Raw genomic sequence first — 17434 nt, forward strand, 5'->3', positions numbered from 1 at the left:
GCGGTAGGTATGACTTCTTTCGCTTTCAGTGTTAAGTGTGCCGTGCATGCGGTAGATGCTGCTTTTCGGTGATGGTCCCGCCTCTTTCCGTTGTGAATACTGTAATAATTCCTGGTATTAGTGATATATCTGCTTCCTCTGTAACTTCTTCTAATTTAGACAAATATGTTTCATTCTTAGTACTGTGGTCATTCCTGTTATTTGAATTATATTCTACCATACTATGCAGCAGAACCCATTTATCTGATCTGAACTGGCCGTGACCTAGTCGGATGAGTAGGAAGGCCGAATGAAGCGGACCTTTAAAACTGACAAAACACATAAATTTCAGTGTTTTTACGATTTCCTTTTTTCCTAACCACCGGTTTGGACTAAATTGAAGGTCGGATTAGCGAAAGTCGGATTACTGGGGCTCTACTGTGTTTTTATTTGTAACAATTAAATACTTCCTGATGTTTTCCTTTAAACGTGGCAAATCAGCAACCGAATATAGTTCTTTGCCCTGTACGCCTGTTCCGTGTAACGGTAAGTCGTTTCCAGTTATTCGTAGTATTCTTCAATTGGCTGTTCCACGGCTGCAGCAGGGTGAAGTCGGATACATGCAAATATGGAACCAACATTTGATATTAATAGCTAGTTTTCTGACACTTTGATAATGTGTAGTAAGAAAAATCATAGAGCGGAATCCTCACCAGACACGGATAGTTCTCTCTTATAGAGGACGCTAGACAAGCCAATGCATAACAGAGAAAAGGGAGTATTGACTATCGTCGGGAAAGAAAATTTGACCTTATTGAAATCGACGCGAAAGAAAACCTTTTTGTGCCCGTAACATTAGCAATATCGTCATTTTGTACTAGTTGAATACAGAAGACTTGTTCGACATATTGCATGATGCTCACTTGAAAACTGGACATGGAGGTACCACATGAGTGGAGCCGGCCGCTGTAGCTGAGAGTTTCTAGGCGCTTCAGTCTGGAACCGCGCAACCGCTACGGTCGCAGGTTCGAATCCTGCGTCGGGCATGGTTGTGTGTAATGTCCTTAGGTTAGTTAGGTTTAAGTACTTCTAAGTTCTAAGGGACTGATGTCCTCAGATGTTAAATTCCTTAGTGTTCTGAACCATTTGAACCATGAGTGGAAAAAGAACTACAAACTAAATACAAAAATGTCCAAAAGGAGTCAGTACATTGCAGCTCTGCTTATATAAGATTTGTCAGATTAAGTTGTCTAGTCCCAAGAAAGGTTTTGTTTCCAAAACTCTGATATTTAAAGAATTTAGCTCAAGATGTCAGATTTGATAGGCTAACAAAGTAATCCTCATAGTGAGTATAAGGTTATACGCAATTACTAGGATGATTAAACCAAGTTCATATTATTGCAAGGCCGTCAAGCAAAAGAACAGAGAAAGTTGCTTACAAGCTACTTGATATCTTCATCACTATGGGAGCTCCAGGTGTGCTTCAGTCAGATAACGGGAGAGAATTTTCCAACCAGGTTATAAATGAACTGAAGGACATGTCGTGTGAACTGAAAGTGATATACGCAAAACCTACATATATCCAAAGCCAAGGTTCCATCGAACGCACCAACCAGGATGTTCACAATATGATGAAGTCATGAATGCAAACTTAGTATAAACACAATGGGCCGTGAGTCACCGATCTTTTCAATTAATGAAAAACCGCTCTTTTCGTTAAGGCATTCAGCAGTCACCATGTGACGCCTTGTTTGGATACAAAGCGAAAGTGGGTCTGAGCACCTCAATTCGGCTCAGCGAGGGCATAGATAACATAATGACAGATGGAGATTTTGAGAAAGGTGAACAAGGATTAGAGTATGATATAAATACAAGAATTCTCCGCGATGGAGAGGCTGCCGGCATGACGGCGGAACCATCGGAATCAACAAACCAGTTGTCTGATAATAAAAAGCTAAAATATTGCGTGTGGTGTGTCAGTGTGTAGTGGAAGCTCAGTATTGTGTCACCTGCGGAGAAAATGTCCATGCAATTTTTGGAATAAGTAATGGAGGAGTCGAAGGGTATGGATAGAAAATTACACTCCTGGAAATTGAAATAAGAACACCGTGAATTCATTGTCCCAGGAAGGGGAAACTTTATTGACACATTCCTGGGGTCAGATACATCACATGATCACACTGACAGAACCACAGGCACATAGACACAGGCAACAGAGCATGCACAATTTCGGCACTAGTACAGTGTATATCCACCTTTCGCAGCAATGCAGGCTGCTATTTTCCCATGGAGACGATCGTAGAGATGCTGGATGTAGTCCTGTGGAACGGCTTGCCATGCCATTTCCACCTGGCGCCTCAGTTGGACCAGCGTTCGTGCTGGACGTGCAGACCGCGTGAGACGACGCTTCATCCAGTCCCAAACATGCTCAATGGGGGACAGATCCGGAGATCTTGCTGGCCAGGGTAGTTGACTTACACCTTCTAGAGCACGTTGGGTGGCACGGGATACATGCGGACGTGCATAGTCCTGTTGGAACAGCAAGTTCCCTTGCCGGTCTAGGAATGGTAGAACGATGGGTTCGATGACGGTTTGGATGTACCGTGCACTATTCAGTGTCCCCTCGACGATCACCAGTGGTGTACGGCCAGTGTAGGAGATGGCTCCCCACACCATGATGCCGGGTGTTGGCCCTGTGTGCCTCGGTCGTATGCAGTCCTGATTGTGGCGCTCACATGCACGGCGCCAAACACGCATACGACCATCATTGGCACCAAGGCAGAAGCGACTCTCATCGCTGAAGATGACACGTCTCCATTCGTCCCTCCATTCACGCCTGTCGCGACACCACTGGAGGCGGGCTGCACGATGTTGGGGCGTGAGCGGAAGACGGCCTAACGGTGTGCGGGACCGTAGCCCAGCTTCATGGAGACGGTTGCGAATGGTCCTCGCCGATACCCCAGGAGCAACAGTGTCCCTAATTTGCTGGGAAGTGGCGGTGCGGTCCCCTACGGCACTGCGTAGGATCCTATGGTCTTGGCGTGCATCCGTGCGTCGCTGCGGTCCGGTCCCAGGTCGACGGGCACGTGCACCTTCCGCCGACCACTGGCGACAACATCGATGTACTGTGGAGACCTCACGCCCCACGTGTTGAGCAATTCGGCGGTACGTCCACCCGGCCTCCCGCATGCCCACTATACGCCCTCGCTCAAAGTCCGTCAACTGCACATACGGTTCACGTCCACGCTGTCGCGGCATGCTACCAGTGTTAAAGACTGCGATGGAGCTCCGTATGCCACGGCAAACTGGCTGACACCGACGGCGGCGGTGCACAAATGCTGCGCAGCTAGCGCCATTCGACGGCCAACACCGCGGTTCCTGGTGTGTCCGCTGTGCCGTGCGTGTGATCATTGCTTGTACAGCCCTCTCGCAGTGTCCGGAGCAAGTATGGTGGGTCTGACACACCGGTGTCAATGTGTTCTTTTTTCCATTTCCAGGAGTGTACTTCAAGAGTATGTAAAAATAACAAATAAATCAGGAAAAAGAGCTCAGGAGCTCATGTCAGTTTGCAAACACATGCGCGAAGACTCTTACTAAAGATACAGATGCAAAATTTCCACCAGCGAAAGTTGGAGTCAATGTTCGCGTCTGTATACCAGATGTTGACAGAAGGCAGGGGGAACCCAGAAGCGTTCTTGAATTTGTCGAGAGCACTTTCCACAAGCTAGAAACGGAGGATGGTGTTATAACTGCATTCCGGAAGCAAATTTTCCAGTCTGCTCGAGAAACTGCTCACGCTGGAATCCGTAGTTACAGAAGAAAAATCAGTTCGAATCATCTCTTATTCACAATCACTGACCAGCGACCAAGTGCACCCTCCATGCGATTGGTCTACTGAATGCACGACAGATAGCTGCGACAGTAGATATAAAGAAGTGTTGGGCAATTCCAAATCTGAAAGAATTTTATCTTTATGTGAAGAGATGACTAACTATAGTATACGAAATTGATAAAGTGAGTATCCTGCCTCGGGCATGGATGCGTGTGATGTCCTTAGGTTAGTTAGGTTTAAGTAGTTCTAAGTTCTAGGGGACTGATGACCACAGCTGTTAAGTCCCATAGTGCTCAGAGCCATTTGAACCATTTTTGATAAAGTGAGTGGATCGTATCAACTCTGGAAATATACACACTCATTAAATATCGAAACAATTCTGTAATTAGAAATTTCATAAAAGATCATGTTGTAATTTAAGCGACGATAGATTGCAATAGGCGAGATTGATAAAGTGAATAGCTTGTTAAAGTTTGAAATATAAAGTCTCCAAAATGACTTAGATGTTTTCCGACTTTGGCCATTGGGTCAAAACCATACCGCGAACTGGACAACAGAAACACGAAATAAAGAAAAAATTCGGACATTGTCCGAACGATTTAGAGCGAAACAGGTCATTTCGTGACTTCGTCGGGAACTTCCCGCTTTGGGTGATTTTGAACTTTGACCGTAACGTATACATATCACACTTATTCCTCATTCCTTTGACTAGACTATTAAAGAACTGACAAGGGTAATTTTTCATTTATTCAGCTACAATGGTCGTTCCGTAAATTATTACCCAAAGTTACTATGACGGGAAAAAATCACAACACCAGAAAACAGTCAACGTAGAGTAGTGAAATTTCGGAAATACATTTCTCTAAGTAATATATTTAAGTGATTAACACTGAAATATCACAGGGTAACGTAAACGCAAGATAATAATGTATTTTATGATATGAATTGGCCCTGTAGTCCTACACAAACAAACCGCAGCCCCTCCAAAGTGATGAACGGGGAATTTATTGGCCACGAAATTAAGCAATAACTACAATTAATTCAGTTTATTACATTAAATTTCGCATCAGAACATCTAACCATGATTAACAGTATCATATTAGTAGCTTACCGCATCTGGATATAGGGACTGGAGTTTGATTCTAAAAGCTGTGACTTGCATTTGCATCTGTGACCAGTGACCAGAGTTGAAAGCATATTGATCGTAAAAATCTGTAAGGAAGTCTTTAGAGTGAAGCTTAAAAATTACTTAAACCGATTGAAATGATTGGACTGTGTAATAGTTTGGCTGACTGTCGCGGCTATGCCTCACCATGTTAATCTGCAGGTGTAGACAGACGTAGCTGTAAAACCAGTCCTTGCTTTAGCACCAGCAACCTGCGCTTGTGGCTAAGCGCAACTCAGCAAGAAATATTTCTAACTCCCCAGGTCATGCGGTCAAAAAGACGGAGAATAAATTTGCCCAAGAAGTGGTCCACCCATCAAGCGACCTTGCTCAGGTTTCCGCGTTTTCAATTTTTACATCATTTCACTTGGATGAGCTATGGCTCTCCTCTTTATTTCGAGTAAAAAGATGCCTTACAAGAAGCTGATCCCCTCTCTGACTGATTTGAGGCAGTTAACATTCGGTGCTAAATAACAGCATACCATCTCTCTCTTCCTGCCTTCATCTATGGTCAATGAGGTGTGTTCTCGAGTGCTAATTTATTTACGTTAGCCAATCCTGGCGGCTCTTGTGTTGTCCTAAACTTTCGGTTTTGGCAGTGCCTAGGCCCTCATGTCTCACGTTTATGAAGGTTGCCTGATGTGGATCCCGAGTCCACGATTCGATCTTATTTTCTGCAGACGGTGAATTTCGAATAAAGTTCCGTTTCCTAAGTTTTTCTCTCAAAAGCGTCCTCTACTGACCTTTCTAAAACTGCATCTTCCTCCTTCCACATTCGAGTTATGAAACAGCCTCTGTTGGTGGCCCCACGAAAAATGCTATTGTGACTTCAGTGACCGCCATCCCGCAGCGTCTCCTCAAAGGAAAGTTGGCGAGCCAAGAGACACAGACTCGCGTGGCTGGCTGCCCACTCTTCCCTTCTGGGAACGCGTTTGCGGACGGCGGATGAGGAGATGAGGAAAGGAGTCGGGGTTGCGGGGGGAGGGGGGGGAGAAAGGCAAAGGTTGCTCGCCTGTCTGCCTACGTGACCTGATTGCACCTGCTGCTTGATTGCAGCTCATCAGAGTATGATTTCGGTGTGTCGTCTTACTTATGTGCACCATTCAGTTACTGTAAAATGTAAACTACGTTCATTAGACACGTTCAATCATTGGTACTGATATACATCTCATTAATCAGTGGGTATTATTATTTTGATATGATTAGACTCTTTAATTCTGATTTCGTATTAATTATGGGACAGTTTTAGGAAAAACGGTCGCGTAACATCGTGCTAGGACAAGATTTCTTTTGGATTCTTGTCTCACCGAACACGTCGGATACGGTTCTTCAGTCTTCAGAGTCTTCACATACGCCTCTGAATTAATTATTAGCCATTCGGAAATATGTCCACGAAACAGATACAATAGCTGCACCAAAACAGTATCATCATGTCTTCGTTTGCAGAGATAGGTGTCCTGAATTTCTTCTCTTTTGATAACGGCCGCCACAGCTGCTGCCTATTTGGTTTCTGGCTCAAAGTGATGCACACTGGTGTAGTCGCTTGTAATGATACGCGACAGAAAGGCCTCTCCATTTGACTAAAACTGCTTTAGTAATTAAGATGAAATGGCTTTACTTTGAGTATTCAGGAACTGATATTGGCTTTTAAATCATTGCAAACACACTTCCACTGTTCGTGAATAGCTGTAGAGTGGTTATCGAGCTGTGATGCTCCAGTCGGCGCAACTTCTAATGTAGGGAGTAGTGGCTGAGACAGGACGTCCCCAGTAGAATCGATCATGGAGCTCAGTTTCTGCACTTCCTCACACTTCAGCTCGCCTCACCCATCGCCCAACAATACTCATATCAACAATTTCCATACATTGCACACGAACATTTATCAGTGTTCACCACGGTTTCCTTTTCCGCAACAAAATTCAATTGAATCGCTCCGACTACAACAAGTGTCTTCCGTTGAGGCTATTCTGGCAGTTCATTATAGCCCTGTTATCTGTTGGGATTCTTTGAAACTTACCACACTCACAGAGGAAACACCAAATTTGAAGCAGGTAAATGGATGGTTTGGTGTATTTATTAACGGCTGTCAAAATAAAACAAAACAAAATTAGTGTATTACTTAACGAATGACCCTCATATTTTTCTAATGTGACTTCATTTCGTGCACAGTTTCCTACCACGCCTCTTTAATTCCTACTCGAAAGGAAATCACTGAAAGTATTCACTAAAGTCCAAAGACTGACCAGTCAGCACTTTCAGTTTATACTAAACGTAGTTAAGTGTCGCAAAAGTAAATACAAGAATTGTATTTGCAGCTATAGATTAATGGTCCCCTTGGCGTCGTAAAACAATCAATAAACTTAAAATAACGTAGCACTTTCTAAAAACCAGCAATATGTACTACTGAGACTGTCATGAACAGCTTTTAAATGTTGAAAAGTATCAGTTCGGAGAAAAAGTTAATAATAGGGTGCCAAATACATACTGATACTACGAAACCTGTCGCGACAATGACTCAAACCCATGCCGGTAGCCATATTGTCACTACTGTAATTCTTCGAAAATTCTTGATTTGATATCTGTCGTTGCGGCTCGAACGGATGACCTCTGATGCTGTAACACGTTCATAAAAGTCAGTAGAGAAGCTGAAGGCCATGGGTAGACTGAATATTTTACTGCTGAAGTCGTATTACTGGAAAATTTTTGTCGAGACACTCAAAGATGATGGACGTAAATTAAACCCTAGAGGAGGCATTACATCGGTATTACATGATTCAACTAAGTGTTGGAATCAAATATATTTGTATTTATTATAAATACTGTTAATAATGTTACTGATAAAGATGGTCCTTTCAGCTCTGTTTACTGTTATTGACACCTTATCTAAAAATTGGTTTGTTATTATCGTCGCTATGAAAGAGATGAATCCACCTCTTATCTCTTTCTGAACTCCTATGACCATTCCGTAACACTTACAGAATTTGAAACGCATTGGTGTCGTTTGAAGCATCATGGCATGTGGAAATTTGTAATATGATAATGAAATCTCGCGCTTGAGTGGTGGATAGCTTCAACATAACGCTCATTTCAGAAAGGGAAGAAAAGAGCTAGGCCGTCATATCGGCAAGATCACATATTATATACACTGTGTGATCGAAAGTATCCGGACACCTGGCAGAAAATGACTTACAAGTTAGTGGCGTCCTCCATCGATAATATTGAAATTCAATACGGTGTTGGCCCACCCTTAGCCTTGATGACAACTTTCACTCTCACAGGCATACGTTCAATCAGGTGCTGGAAGGTTTCTTGGGGAATGGCAGCCCATTCTTCACGGAGGGCTGCACTGAGGAGCGGTGTCGATGTCCACGACCTGGCACGAAGTCGGCGTTCCAAAACATCCCAAAGGTGGTCTATACGATTCAGGTCAGGACTCTGTGCAGACCAGTACATTACAGGGACGTTACTGTCGTCTAACCATTCCGACAAAGGCCGTGCATTATGAACAGGTGCTCGATCGTGTTGAAAGACGCATTCGCCATCGCCGAATTGCTCTTCGACAGTGGGATGCAAGAAGGTGCTTAAAATATCAATGTAGGCCTGTGCTGTGATAGCGCCACTCAAAAAACAACAAGGGATGCAAGCTCTCTCCATGAAAAACACAACTACACCATAACACCACCACCTCCGAATTTTATTGTTGGCTCTACACACGCTGGCAGATGACGTTCACAGGGCATTCGCCGTGCTCACACCCTTCCACCGGACCGTCATATTGTGTACTGTGGTTCGTCACTCCACGCAAAATTTTTCCACTGTTCAATCGTCCAATGTTTACGCTCCTTGCACCAAGCGAGACATCATTTTTCATTTACCGGCGTGATGTGTGGCTTATGAGCAGCCGCTCGACCATTAAATCCAAATTTTCTCAGGTACCGTGAAATATGTGTGAAATCGTATGGGACTTGACTGCTAAGGTCATCAGTCCCTACGCTTACACACTACTTAACATAAATTATCCTAAGGACGCACACACACCCATGCCCGAGGGAGGCCTCGAACCTCCGCCGGGACCAGCCGCACAGTCCATGACTGCAGCGCCTTAGAGCGCTCGGCTAATCCCGCGCAGAATCACCTCCCGATACTGTCATAGTACTTGCAGTGGATCCTGATGCAGTTTGGAATTCCCGTGTGATGGTCTGGATAGATATCTGCCTATTACACACTAAGACCCTCTCCAACTGTCGGCGGTCTCCTATCAGTCAACAGACGAGGTCGGCCTGTACTTTTGTGCTGTACGTGTCCCCTTCGCGGTTCCACTTCATTATTACATCGGAAACAGTGGATATAGGGATGTTTAGGAGTGTGGAAATCTTGCGTACAGACGTGCGACACAAGTCACACCCAGTCACCTGACCATGTTCGAAGTCCGTGAGTTCCGCAGAGAGACGGTTTCTGTTCTCTCACGATCTCACGATGTCTGCTGAGGTCGCTAATATGGAGTACCTGGCAGTAGGTGGCAGGACAGTGTACCTAATACGAAAAACGTATGTTCTGGGGGTGTCCGGATACTTTTGATCACATAGTGTATCTGTGAGTTAGTCAACACAAAATTACGATATAAACTAAGTCAGGCTGATTAAACAAGTGTAGGGGGGGAAACAGGAAGTCCACATTATGTTAGTGTAGTGATTTATTAGTTGTAGGGAATTATTCGTATATATTTCATAAAACATGAGAGGATGTTTTCGTAACTGACTGGTGAGGCTGAATACGATATTAGAGTTTTATAATTTTCTCGAACCTTTGAAATACATTGTTAGGTATTTCATTAAAATACAGTACAGGTTTCTTTATTGAAATCGAGTGCCCCATAATGAGTCATCCTGTCTAACAGAAGTCCAGACTGGCGGTGCAGTTTCAAACGAATTTAAAACGTCCAGAATTCTTCTTAATAAAACACTTCGTTAGTATCAATTGGTACAAAGTTCCTCCAGACAAGCTTTAGAATTACTGATTATATTCTTCTCACTAGATAAGGTTTATCTTATAAACTGCAATAAAATTGTGTCTGCCTGTTAATTTACCCTGCGTACTACGTCAAACGGTTGGAAACCCGTCTCGCCAAGAATACAAACAAATGTTTGTTAATACACGTTGATAAACTTTTCATGGTCTCACATGACAAAACATCTAGTAAAGAACACTTAACAGAAAAGAGTGTACAAGTTCTTTAAAGGTAAAAACGGAGCGTGAACTGTTTTTCCATAGCGTGCTGGCTTATGATTTCTTTTCCACCAAGGCCATCACTACAACTCTTCACAAAAATTATGTTTAATTGACTGCTGTAATACTATCGTTAACTAACTGAAGTGGAGCAGATGCATTACCAGTCTTGCGAATGACATTAAAAAACTGAAAAGAGCCGATAAACACAGTGTCAACGTTCATTGGATAGCAATATTTCTCCTCTGTCCAGTCTAGTATATGAACTAACAGAGATCGATAGGAGCGTATCAGAACAGTGGACCTACATAGCTACAGGATGTTAGGCAATAAAATAATGAAGAACTACAACTCCTACCTGTGAAACCAACATATTTACTCACTATTTAACTGTCACTACTTCACATCTGTAATCCACTCTCACAACCATCGCTATTGGCCAGGCTCGTTTCGACACTCTCCCGGGCGCACAGCTAGCTGAACAGTCACCTACAGCCGGCCGCAGTGGCCGAGCGGTTCTAGGCGCTTCAGTCTGGAGCCGCACGACCACTACGGTCACAGTTTCGAATCCTGCGCCGGGCATGGGTGTGCGTGATGTCCTTAGGTTAGTTAGGTTTAAGTAGTTCTAAGTTCTAGGGGACTGATGACCTCAGATGTTAAGTCCCATAGTGCTCAGAGCCATTTGAACCAGTCAGCTACACCGAAACAAGCAAAACAGATCACGCACATTCGTTAACCAATTGGTTGATCTGTGTCAGTGTGAATACGTAATGTACTCTTAAGTGTTTCAGAAACTATCGCAAATTAATAATTTTTAGATGCTATCTTAAATAAACCAAATGTTTTATATTCCTTATATTTGCAGGCAAAGCTTTGAAGACTGTTTTACGTTGATGAAACACGCGTTTTGAAACATAAGTTTCTGATACAATGGGTTGCTATGCAGTTCTCATAGAAAGTTATTCCTACTTCTCTTATAAGAAGCGTGTAATCCGTATTATAGAGAATCGTGTTTTCCTGGTAACTTTGTGTAAGACGTTTGCTCAATGCCAAAGCTCTAATTCTACTGCTAGATTTCATTCTTATACCACTAAAGACAAAGCATGCGGTTTTCTTTTCATTTGCCATCAGGAAATTATCTCTAACCCAATTTTGTGCTTTTTCTGTTGTGACACAAGCCTCCTGTCGTGAATCAGCTCACGACGTTCTGTGATAAAGATTCAGTAACATTTGGAAACAAAACACCTACAAATTCTCCTCTAGAGCGTCTAGAATTCTATCGCCGCATCTATGGTACACCCTGTGTGCCCTCGAATATGTAGTCTCACTTTATAGGGAGACCGTTCTAGCGAATCCGCGGACTCTTTCAGTATGTATTCTAATCAACTCAGGAAAATTACAGGAAAAAATGTGGTAGTCGCAAAGTTTTGTACACTACGAGGAACGAATGTCATGAACAACAAAATAATGACCCTAACCGGTGCGGTGTTAGTGCTGGGGTGAGAGGGCTTTAAAAGATTCTGTTTTTCTCGAATAATTCGAAATTCGCGGCCTCTACCAAATATGTTTTCCGGTACAATTTTCAACTACTTTACATTTCGCACAAGAAAATTTCTACTCATATTCTTCTGGCACTAATGGTTCTGCTTTGAAGGGGATGGAAGTACCGCAGATTATTAAAAATATTGTTTTAACCGTATAATATTAGTGTTTATCTTAAAATGAAGTGGGTTAAAAACAAATATGAAACTAATATATCACGTATAAGTACATTAGAGCCGTATTAGGGGATGAACTGCGTTCTGGGAGTGTAACAGGGTGAAGAGGGGATATGTGGGGTACAGGTGTAAGGGAAGATTGATCCCCAGATTGTGTTCATAAACTTCCCTCCTTAATGAGTCTGCAAACTGAAGACTGACTAGTGGTTTTCTACTCTATCCACCTCACTAAGTCAAAAGAAGCACTTACAGTGCTTTTCACAAAGTTCACCGACCCTGCGCAGTACACCTTATGAACCATTGGCAACGCAAAGCACACACGTGCCCAGAGTGTTTACAGAGTACGTGAACCTTACAGGGAGTGAAGATTTATACTAACGATACTCACGCTAGTAACAAACGAGGACTGAGTCTGCGTAAATCTCTCCACACTGCCACACACTGCTAGAGGTGAAAATGGTTCCACGAAAGGAAATTTCTTTCATTACAAGCGCTGCTCGCTTTTCCGTTTACAGAAATACATATCCCAAGTATTTCCTGTCCATTTCTCTTATGTGAACAGAAAAAATAACTTCAATAAGCTCTTGTTACTATAGTGGAGCTATTTTCAGTTTGTTTAAAGAGTACTATTTGTACAATTTTAATGAGCTTTTATAGAACAAACGTTGAGGTAAACAATGGCTGAAAATATTTTAATTTTAAATGTGCTGTTGTCAGTCACCTTTGCAGTGTTGGTAGGATAGGGATTCGATTCGTAAATGCTACTATCTATCGTTGACAGCCTATTGTGGAACTCTTTCATCGTGATTCCCTGAATTAATGAATGGCCAGAAAGTTACTGCACTTCTCTCGTTATTAATTGTCTTTCTAGTAAGGCGCCTAAATCTCTTCCATTCAGAATTAGTTGACGCTTCTAGATTGGCATGCAATGAGTGGAGCCATAGTATATCTTCCTTAATGGATGTGAATGTGATTGATCGTATGGGACTTAGCATATTCAAGTCTCCAGCAGTAATCTGCTGTAATCACTGTCAGGCTGTCTCATATGGGTCTCATGCCATGACATTATTGTACACTTGTAAAAAATCCAATTACCTAAGTATAAGAACTGTACAGCTCATTAGTTGTTAAGCAGTCATCGCAACCGTGTGTAATAGTACGACCGGTATGCAAGCGGTATGGACTGTATTATAATTTAAAAATATGCAGAAAAGCATCTACCACTTGCTGCCACCAGTCACACCATGAGGTTCCATCCTTCCAGCACTAAAGCCACTGCTGCACTGCACACTCATATGTGTTGTGATCGCGTTGGCAACTGCCTTGCTTCTAATGAGGAGACACCATCATGGCTAGAGTTTGCCAGCAACGCATGCGCTGGAAATAAAAAAAAAACCTAAAATCTTCCCTCCACACGTAGTAGCAGCAAGCGTCAGTGCTCCTATAGTCAGTCGATTCACTCTATGACTCATTGCTGCTGGTCTATGCAGTGGGCACTCTGCGGGGATGAAGGTATACACAGTGAGCCACTGCAGTGAATATTGTACATAGGCTGTCTTAAATAGAATCTAAGACTTTTATAACTGTAATACTTCTGGAAATGCGCTTTTATGAACATTCCATCATACTGACATTTTTCTGCAGCTAGACCTATGTTGTTCTGGTCTTCAGTCCATAGACTGGTTTGATGCAGCTCTCCATGCTATTCTATCCTGTGCAAGCTTCTTTATCTCCTAATACCTACAGCAACCTACATCCTTCTGAATCTGTTTAGTGTATTCATCTCTTGGTCTCCATTTATGGTTTTACCCTCAATGCTTCCTTCCAATACTAAATTGGTGATCCCTTGATGTCTCAGAATATGCCCTACCAACCGATCCCCTCTTCTAGTCGTTGTGCAACAAACTCCTCTTCTCTCCAATTCTATTCAATACCTCCTCATTAGTTATGTGAGCTACCCATCTAATCTTCAGTATTCCTCTGTAACACCACATCTCCAAAGCTTCTATTCTCTTCTTGTCCAAACTATTTATCGTCCACATTTCATTGATTGGCGACTCCATAGTCTCCTGTGCACTACGACCAGATAATGGGTATACTTGAAAGGAGAGACAGCATTGGTCGTATATTTTTGTTTAGTATCGCAAAATCGATTTTCCGTCACTTAGTGACCATCTTCAGTGCTGTAATATATAACATAAATTAGTAAGCACTGGTGTCAATAAGCTTACGGCGATCACATAGACTGAGTTATATTTTATAGCACTGAAGATGGTCACTAAGTGACCGAAAATCGATTTTGCGATAATAAACAAAAATATACGACCAATGCTGTCTCTCCTTTCAAGTCCACGTTTCACTTCCATACAAGACTAACCTCCACACAAATACTTTCAGAAACGACTTCCTGACACTTAAATCTATACTCGATGTTAACAAATTTCACTTCTTCAGAAACGCTTTCCTTGCCATTGCCAGTCTACATTTTATATCCTCTCTACTTCGACCATCATCAGTTACTTTGCTCCCCAAATAGCAAAAGTCATTTACGACTTTAAGCGTCTCATTTTCTAATCTAATTCCCGCAGCATCAACCGATTTAATTCGGCTACATTCTGTTATCATCATTTTACTTTTGTTGATGTTCATCTTACATTTTCCTTTCAGGACACTGTCCATTTCGTTCAACTGCTCTTCCAGGTCCTTTGCTGTCTCTGACAGAATTACAATGTCACCGGCGAACCTCAAAGTTTTTATTTCTTCTCCATGGATTTTAATTCCTACTCCGAATTCTTCTTTTGTTTCGCTAACTGCTTGCTCAATATACAGATTGAATAACATCGGGGATTGGCTACAAACCTGTCTCACTCCCTTCCCATCCACTGCTTCCGTTTCATGCCCCTCGACTTTTATAACTGTTATCTGGTTTCTGTACAAATTGTAAATAGCCTTTCGTTCCCTGTATTTTACCCCTGCCACCTTCAGAATTTGAAAGAGAGTATTCCAGTCAACGTTGTCAAAAGCTTTCTCTAAGTCTACAAATGCTAGAAACATAGGTTTGCCTTTCCTTAATCTATTTTCTAAGGTAAGTCAAAGGGTTATTATTGCCTCACGTGTTCCAACATTTCTACGGAATCCAAACTGATTTTCCCCAGGTCGGCTTCTACCAGTTTTTCCATTCGTCTGTAAATAATTCGTGTTAGTATTTTGCAGCCGTGGCTTATTATACTGATAGTTCGGTAATTTTCACATCTGTCAACACCTGATTTCTTTGTGATTGGAATTATTATATTCCTCTTGAAGTCTGAGGGTATTTCGCCTGTCTCATACATCTTGCTCACTAGATGGTAGAATTTTGATAGGCCTGACTCTCCCAGGGCTGCCAGTGTTTCTAATGGAATGTTGTCTATTCCCGGGGTCTTGTTTCGACTTAGGTCTTTCAGTGCTCTGTCAAACTCTTCACGCAGTATCATATGTCCTAATTTATCTTCATCTACGTTCTCTTCCATTTCTATAATATTGTCCTCAAGAATATCGCCCTGTATAACCCTCTATACACTTCTTCCACCTTTGTGCTTTCCCTTCTTTGCTTAGAACTGGGTTTCCATCTGAGCTCTAGATATTCATGCAAGTGCTTGTCTTTTCTCCAGAGGTCTCTTTCATTTTCCTGTAGGCAGTATCTATCTTACCCATAGTGAGATAAGCCTCTACATCCTTACATTTGTCCGCTAGCCATCCCTGCTTAGCCATTTTACACTTCCTGTCGATCTCCTTTTTGAGACTTTTGTATTCCTCTTTGTCTGCTTCATTTACTGCATTTTTATATTTTCTCCTTTCATCAATTAAATTCAATATCTCTTCTCTAACCCGATGATTTCTATTAGCTCTCGTCTTTTTACCTACTTGATCCTGTGCTATCTTCACTATTTCGTCTCTCAAAGCTACCCATTCTTCTTCTACTATATTTCTTTCCCCCATTCTTGTCAATCGTTCCCTAATACTTTCCCTGAAGCTCTCTACAACCTCTGGTTCTTTCAGTTTATCTAGGTCCCATCTCCTCAAATTCCCACCTTTTTGCAGTTTCTTCAGTTTTAATGTACAGTTCATAAGGATTATATTGTGATCATATTCCACATCTGCCCCTGGAAATGTCTTACAATTTAAAGCCTGGTTCCTGAATCTCGGTCTTATCATTATAGAATCTATCTGAGACCTTCCAGTATCTCCAGAGTTCTTCCATGTATACAACCTTCTTTTATGATTCTTGAACCAACTGTTAGTTATAATTAAGTTATGCTCTGTGCAAAATTCTACCAGTGGGCTTTCTCTTTTATTCCTTAATCCCATTCCATATTCACCTACTACGTGCTCTTCTCTTCCTATTCCTAATATCGAGTTCCAGTCACCCATGACAATTAAATTTTCGTCTCCCTTCACTATCTGAATAATTTCTTTTATCTCATTATACATATCATCAATCACTTCGTCATCTGTGGAGCTATCTGGCATATAAACTTGTATCACTGTGGTGAGCGTGGGCTTCCTATCTATCTTTGCCACAATAATGCCTTCACTATGTGGTTTGTAGTAGCTTACCCGCATTTCTATTTTCCTATTCATTATTAAACCTACTCATGCTTTTCCCCTATTTGATTTTGTATTTATAACCCTGTATTAACCTGACCAAAAGTCTTGTTCCTCCTGCCACCCAACTTCGCTTATTCCCACTATATCTAACTTTAACCTATCCATTTCCCTTTTTAAATTTTCTAACGTACCTGGGTGATTAAGGGATCTCACATTCCACGTTCCGATCCGTAGAACCCCAGTTTTCTTTCTCCTGATAACGACGTCTTCCTGAGTAGTCCCCGCCCAGAGGTCTGAATGCGTGACTGTTTTACCTCCGGAATATTTTACCCAAGAGGACGCCATCATCATTTGACCATACAGTAAAGCTGCATGCCTTCAGGTAAAATTACGGCTGTAGTTTCCCCTTGCTATCAGCCGTTCGCAGTACCAGCACTGCAAGGCTGTTTTGGTTAGTGTTACAAAGCCAAATCAGTCAATCATCCAGACTGTTGCCCCTGCAACTACTGAAAAGGCTGCTGCCCCTTTTCAGGAACCACACGTTTGTCTGGCCTCTCAACAGATACCCCTCCATTGTGGTTGCGCATACGGTACGGCTATCTGTATCTCTGAGGCACTTAAGCTTCCCCACCAACGGCAAGGTCCATGGTACACGAGGGGGGGGGGGGGGGGGCTAGACCTATATGGTAATCATTTTTACATTGGTAGTACTATGTGTATTAAAACTTGTCATTATCTGACAGGAGACCAATCACAAGCAGTCGTGAGCCACACCTTTTCTGCTGTCACTTTCTCTTGTGTGCATTTAGAGGATGTCAACACATTCTTTAAATACGATACAGTCTATGGAACTTGACACATGAGCATCACATAGAGTATGGGCATCTGGATAGAGACCAATAAAGACAACTGTATGATGGCCAATAT

General features: G+C 42.3%; 1 protein-coding gene across 3 annotated transcripts in view; it reads left to right on the forward strand.

The window, feature by feature from the left end:
• The window catches only part of LOC124805010, a 1149888-nt gene that overhangs the window by 752881 nt on the left and 379573 nt on the right, over positions 1–17434 (forward strand). The gene's annotated exons all lie outside the window — the stretch shown is intronic.

This window comes from Schistocerca piceifrons, chromosome 7 (assembly GCF_021461385.2).
Source record: "Schistocerca piceifrons isolate TAMUIC-IGC-003096 chromosome 7, iqSchPice1.1, whole genome shotgun sequence".
NCBI lineage: Eukaryota > Metazoa > Arthropoda > Insecta > Orthoptera > Acrididae > Schistocerca > Schistocerca piceifrons.